The sequence below is a fragment of the Poecilia reticulata genome, linkage group LG8 (assembly GCF_000633615.1).
Source record: "Poecilia reticulata strain Guanapo linkage group LG8, Guppy_female_1.0+MT, whole genome shotgun sequence".
Classification (NCBI taxonomy): Eukaryota; Metazoa; Chordata; class Actinopteri; order Cyprinodontiformes; family Poeciliidae; genus Poecilia; species Poecilia reticulata.
The window spans coordinates 6,015,502-6,022,222 of record NC_024338.1 but is presented as its reverse complement, the minus strand read 5'-3'; the positions used below and the strand labels follow the sequence as shown (position 1 = coordinate 6,022,222).

The window sequence follows — 6,721 nt, the reverse complement described above, 5'->3', positions numbered from 1 at the left end:
TTTTTTTTAATTTTTATATTTTTTAGAAAGACCCGCACCTCCTCTGACCCCAACATTTGATCCAGATGTTCTCGAACCCACGCAGGACCTCACCCTTCTTCATCCGCAGCGTGGGGGCTGTCCGCGCGCGGCTTCCATGAGTTCAAGTGTAAGTTTTAAACAAGAAAAGGAAAAAAAAAAAAGACACATCCAAGCTCCAGATGTGTTGAAATGTTTAACGGCACAGTCGCGGCGCACGCTGCAACCTTCAGGGCTCCAAAGGGTTAAAGGCAGCCGCTGTAACCTTTTACAAAGAGCTGCTACACGTGACGGGGAGAAGTGTGTCCTCTCAGCCTGCATAGGATTTTTTTTTTTTTCCACCCCGCTCCCTCCCCACCCTCTCTCCCCGCCTGTCCACATGAGCTACCCTACTAACCTAAAACAAAGCTGGTGGACATGCAGAACAAGTCGAGGCTCAGAGCCTCTGTGGCAGGAAGGATTCTATTTATGAGGCTGATCAATTATTTATAGTGCAGAAATAGCTGCTTGTTCAACTGCTACTGGTAAAAGCCAAGAAAAGTTCTGTACACAATAAAAACRCATTGTTATTTTGTTGTAGTGTAACTTCAATTATGCTACTGAAGTTACTCCAAATCAACAAACTTAATTACCAAAACATTCAGGTTAAATTTAATGGATAGCTATGGCTTAGTTAACCTTTATTTTATACTGGCTTTATTGTAAGACGCCTAAGTTAACAACTTAGGTGTCTATGTAAAATTAGTTGATCATTATTTACCGAATTTGAGAGAGGATTTTGACAAGACCACTAATGTCTTACTCTAGCAAGTTGAGATTCCTACACTACACTCTAAAAATGAATTTGGAATATTAATTTTTAGCCATTAAAATTCACATTATAACCAAGCATATGTGTTGTACATGTAATGTTTAATAGCTATTAAATTCTAATGTCATCTACTTTATTTTGGCAACACATATTACCCAAATATTTACCATAAGTTGAAATCTCCCTGAAGAATGTTGGCGKTTGTCACTGTCCTGTTGAGTCTCAATTAGTKAATCATAGGGCTGATATATTCATACCAAATGTTCTTACCGAGTGAATGTGAACTGTCACCACTACTGYGGTTTAAAAAGTTTGGATATTGGAGCAAGAATTTTGAGTTTGTATCCAGCTTCGGCTAGTTTTCCGACAAAGCTAATGCTAAAGTAAAATTTGCTATTAGCTAATTTKCTAGAATMGGCAAACATTCTTATTACTATTTCAGCATTGCYTTAATTAATTTTTATTATTATATTTGAGTTTATTTTAAACTAATGAGTATATTTTATTATTATTTATTATGTATTTAACACAGTTAGCCTACTTAGAAATCGGACGGAAATGTACCTCATTTTAAAGAAAGCTGTTAAACCGCCATGCAAAATTGGATCGTTTGCATTCATTAAMTTCGACCTGCTTGCTTTATCAGTGTAGTGCACTTCCACATGGATTTTACTGTGACCATATGGGCAACGAAGTAAACAGACTTTATGTTACAACTTAACAGCGTATCTAAGTTCGGGTTCTGGAGCCCCCCACATCCCAACCCCCTGACCTCCGCTGCTGCCCCCACATTGCAGCCCCGGCGGAGGCTGACTGAGCTGGAAGCTGCCTCGCCTTGACATTGAGTCAGKCGCGGCCAGGTGGCACCAAAACAAACCCCCACACCGGAGGCAAACAGAGCGGAGACGAACACCGGGTACTTGGTAACGCCATATGTTCAGTGATGTCTTACCTTTAAAATGCGTTTAAAAAAAAATTCAAAGAATCCACGCGGGTCTCTTGTCCACCAACGCGCCTTTCCCCCGACCGGGTCTCCGGTGTTCTGCGTCTCTCTCAAAACTCGCTCACGCTTCCAAAAACAGCAGCGCTCTCCTGCCGTGTTACCGGTGGTAGATGTGCGACCACAATGCCTTGTTTTGGTGCGCTCCTCCCGTCATGATCGCTTCGGTTCCTCCCGCCCTCCCTTTTTTTATTTTTTTTATTTTGCCTCTCTTTATTTCCTCCTTTCGCTCTCTCCTTTTCGCTGTCGAGTCTCTAATGTATGTTAGTAGGTCAGTTGTTGCATAACAGGAGGCTTTGGGTGCCTAGTCACGTTTTTTGTTTCTCTCTTGGCTCTGCCTCCCTCCCCTCTCCTCTTTCGCCTTCAAATCCTGTTGCAGGAGAGGGAGCCGCAGGGAGCGGGGAGGGGCGGGGACTGGGCCGGAGAGGGCGGGGTCAGGCTCCGAGTCAGGCTCAGTCAGATCAAGGTCTGTGAAACAAGGTTAGTAGACATCTTAAAAAAAAAAAAGCGACACAGAGTAGAAACAAAAACATAGAAACAAGGCACTGGAAAAAAAAAAGAAAGAAAAAGAAGTTATTTTTGGAGCCACGCTGTTTCATGAACATTAGGTTTTAATGCCTCATTGTAACCATGTAACTACAGGGAGACRGATGCATTCACAGTCATTGTGAATGTCATCTTAAAATCTAGAACTCTTAAATTAGAAGAGCAGGCGGAATTTAAAATTGCTCAAATTAAGTTTAAGGCATCTAATAAACTGCTACCTGAGCTCAGGCAGAGCATGTTTTTTGAAAGAGAAGGATTTAATTTAATGATTTTATATTACTGTCATTTTCAAAATAAATGAATAAAATTAATACCAATTTTTGGGGTGTTTAACAATTTATCTGATCTGTTCTTGACTACTTGGCCTGATGGTACACCAAGCCATCCAGTCGTTGCTTGTCTGTGTTAGGTTGTCCAGTTGGGTGAAGCCAGGTTGCTAGTCCACCACAGGGCAGCTGTTCCCATCCAATCGTCTTGTAAATTTTAAGCGAACTTTTAAAATGTCGCCAAAAAATTAAAAGAGACAAAAATGCAATTAGATATGTTTCCAAAAAAATTGCGGAAGTGAATCAGTCAGGCTACACAAAGCGATTTTGTCACATTGAACTTAGAAATTTCTCCAAGTTTTGTGCCTCTGGTAAGGCCCAGCAGACCCACCAGTGAACAGGAGCGATCCTCCACTCCCGTCCAGCCTGGACTGCCTCTTGCCAGCTACCGTTCTGTCCTCTGCGCTGGAGTTTTGGGCTTTCTCAGAGTTTCTTGTCCTTGGTAAGGAACAGACCATCTAGTAGATGGGAACGTTAACTATGTTACAACTTCTTTGGCAAATGTGTTTCCATCTTTTCCTTTTCCTTAACTTTCTTTCAAAAAAGTCAAAAGTCCACTCAAGCAAACGTAAAAACTTTATTTTCAGAAAATCAGGAAAATAATTTCAAATKTTGCCATTTCCGTCAACTGTTTGTGATGTGACACGTCGAAATGTGCGTTAAAAACAACAACCGTGCAAGASAACGATCATTTCTAAGAACAACTTATGGTGTTTTCACACCTCAAARRCTGKCTTTCTTGGGGGRTGAAAATTGCAACATTTGCTACATTTTCACTTTCACACTGCACTGTGTCAATCTAGCCAAACCATCTGAGCAACCTGTTTACCCTGTGGTGGTCAATCTACGTGTGAAAATGAACTCTCATGTTTCTTGAACAACTCGGAGCCCAATTGGAGCCCGATGAATCCTGGCATTGACAGTTTGGAAAATACCAATCAGGAAAGAGGAAATTCACTGGCGCAGTGAGTGAATCTCTGTATTTTCAGCTCGTCAGCTGACTTCATTCTTTGGGCTGAACCGAGGCCTGACCAACAGTAGCAACCTCAGATCATAGCATTGCCCCCACAGGCTCTCACAGTAGGAACTGCACTTCATCTCTTTGGAACAGGGTAAATCTGGACTCATCTGACCTTCTTTCACTGGTCCAGAGTCCAAGCTTCATTCTTTCAATCGCAGAGGGGATAAGCCTCCCTTATCAGTGGTTTTCTTAAGGCTGCACAGCCTTTTAGGGCTGGCTGCTCTTCCTTTCACTTTTTCCGTTTTTTTTTCTTTGTTTTTTTTTTTTAGCAATCAAAGGAAATCACTGTCAGCACTATGACCTATTTAAACCAAAATAAATACTCAAAAAAAGGATGAACACACCTTTAGCAGCTGTAAAACACAATTTTACACTTTTATAGGGACTCAACAAACGTTGTGTTTGCGATGAYGAGCCCTAGAGGAAGTAGAGCTAGCACGTGCCAGAAAGAAAAACAGTGTTTCTCAAAATATACTCACTACGATCAAATTAGAGAAGTTAAAGTGGTTTTGTCGTGTCTAARCACTACACTGGGTCTGCTGATGGCAGGTTTCTCATGGACTACCTCATGCACAGTTTGAAATAAAGACAGTCACAACCATCTTGTTGGTATATCTCTCGCATTCCCTGCACGTCCTAGTTCTCTTATTGCTCTTTTTCAAATTGTGGTCGCTCATATTAAAAKGTTAATGAACTGCCTAAAAAAAATAATCTGTTTGTTGTGAGGGCTGATTTGAAGACTCTAAGTTGCTAAATGAACTTAGCCGAACTTTGAAAGTGACAAAACGGACACAAAAAATCTAGGTATTTCTTTTTTTTCCCCCACAAAATTGATATTGACAATCCAACATTACCTAGGAAACATATCTATTACTTTCTAGACTTTTTGTAAAAAACATAAAAATAGAAAAACTAAAATAAGTAATGAATACAGTAATTAATGAATACATTTTTTATGTTTATCTTTTTTTACAGGCCTGGCCTGGCCACCCCAACAAAATTTTTCTGGAGACGCCACTGCACTTGGATTGACCTTTATGCGTCTTCCTGATCTTTTCAAGATTCTAAATCTCATGGAGATTATGGGAGAGATTATGGTGACGGGAAAGAAGGAGTTTAGCTAAGAATACATTGGTCTTCATTTCATTATTCAGCAGTAGTCCTGAAACTGTACAGCCACAGACAAAAACATAACCTGTTAGAATAGAGGGGAAATTGTCAAAATTAAAAATTTTTGTGTGCCAAACTGGCAGAAGGTACCTGAAAACAAAATGTTGAAATTTATGTGATTTTTTTTTTTTTTTTTGACATTCAAATAGAGCACATTTATGTTTGTGCTTTTGGATGGATTTCAAAACATGGGAAAAGTTCTTTTGTAAAGGACTATTCCAAAAATCAACTTCTAGTTAAGTAAAAAAAAACACTCGTGCTCGAGTCGCTTTTCATGCCGGTGCTGCTGGAAGTGGCCTACACAAAGAGCAGGGGGCAGTTTTTGGAAACATTACCCGTTTGTGTTTTAAACACTATCCATTTTGTTTTAGCTGTTATCCCTCACAGTGGCACAAAGGGGATGGAATCAGAGAAAGATACWCCCTCCTGGAGAGGCAACAAATGTACAGCGTGAGACCAATCTGCTCACTGATTGTTCGGGATCTGCGAGCCGCCGCCACGTAGCCGCAGGAAGTAAAGAAGCACAGCGGCTTCACTTTTCTGGCAACGATTTAGTGGTTATCCAGTTTGGGTTCTTGTTCCTGGAACGATTTCCATGCATCCTCAGACAGCAGCGAAGTGGAGGAATGTATAGTGAACTGTGTCCTGCATCCTGAACGGAGGAATTGGAAGCTTTTTTTATTTTTTATTTTTGATAACTGCATCATTGGTGGCGGTAAAAGGGGAAGTGTTATACAAAGTGAACTTGTTTGTGATTATTATGTTATTCCCTCATCAAAAACATACCTGGAGTGTTGCTTTGATTMTTTCCTGCATGCTTGAGAAATCCTCTCCATGGCAACCATTCAGCTGCACAATACATTTGGGTAGACCTAGGACCGCCTTCGAGGACGAAGCTCCTCCTTCGAGCTGAAGTTTCCAAGCAACCACTCCTCCTCTCAGATCCTTTAGACTAGCCAGTAGCAATTAGCATACCTCTGGTATAACTTTGCATCTATTATAGGAAAGCTGAATGGCCTCCTTTAAGCGTACGGAGAAACAATCACCTGATGATCCTGATTTATAAATCTCTACTCGGCTTGGCTCCAGCATATTTAAACTCTCTCTTACATAGATCTGTTAATTCCCATTCTTTACGCTCTAACAACATTTTTCTTTTGCATGTTCCACGTTGCCGAACAGAAAGAGGAAAGTAAGCTTTCAGTGTGATGCTCCTTCAGCCTGGAATCAGCTCCCGTCTGAACTCAAGATGTCAGAWTTGGTTTCACTGGACTTATTTCGAGCGATTCTTAAAAACAGGCAACGAGATTCTTTTAAACAGCATCACTGTTTTTAAATTGCTTTAAACTGTTTTATACTTGTGCATATGTATTAATTAATTTTATTTTGTAACCAGGTTGCTGTGTATTGCAGATTTCTGCCCAGGGATCTGGATCTCAACGCGGTTTACCTGGTTAAATAAAGGAAATAAAAAAATAAAAATAAAATGGGAACTACTTCAAGGGCAACTCTGGTAAAAAATGTTGTTAAAGAGAGGAACCATGTTGTGATGACCTCCAGAAGGCGGCGTTTCAAAAATAGCAGGAGTTTCTTAAAGAGACAGAGGCCCAATTTCAAGGTGTTAAATTACTAAGTCGGATTTGTTTTAAGTCATATTTGATACAACTGAAGGTGACACAGTTACTTGACTGTGTTATAAAATGGCACTATGTGCCTGAAAAAGGCATAATACCATACTGCCTCTTTAAAAGTGAATACATTGTACATTTTTTGATAAATATTTGAATGAATACTAAAGAAACACTTACCAGCTGTGTACTTGTTTTGTT

The 6,721-nt window shown here is 40.2% G+C and overlaps 1 protein-coding gene across 2 annotated transcripts in view; it reads right to left on the bottom strand.

Annotated features, from left to right (window-relative positions):
* LOC103468341 (uncharacterized) overlaps window positions 1-2,190 on the bottom strand; it is a 15,114-nt gene extending 12,924 nt beyond the window's left edge. Inside the window, exon 1 of one of the 2 annotated variants that reach the window (XM_008415353.2) lies at window positions 1,782-2,190. The gene's annotated coding sequence lies outside the window, so the exon portion shown is untranslated. Of the gene's footprint in view, window positions 1-38; window positions 163-1,781 lie in introns of those variants that run through there. The other variant, XM_008415354.2, reaches the window with a different exon arrangement.
* Window positions 2,191-6,721: the final 4,531 nt, after the last annotated feature.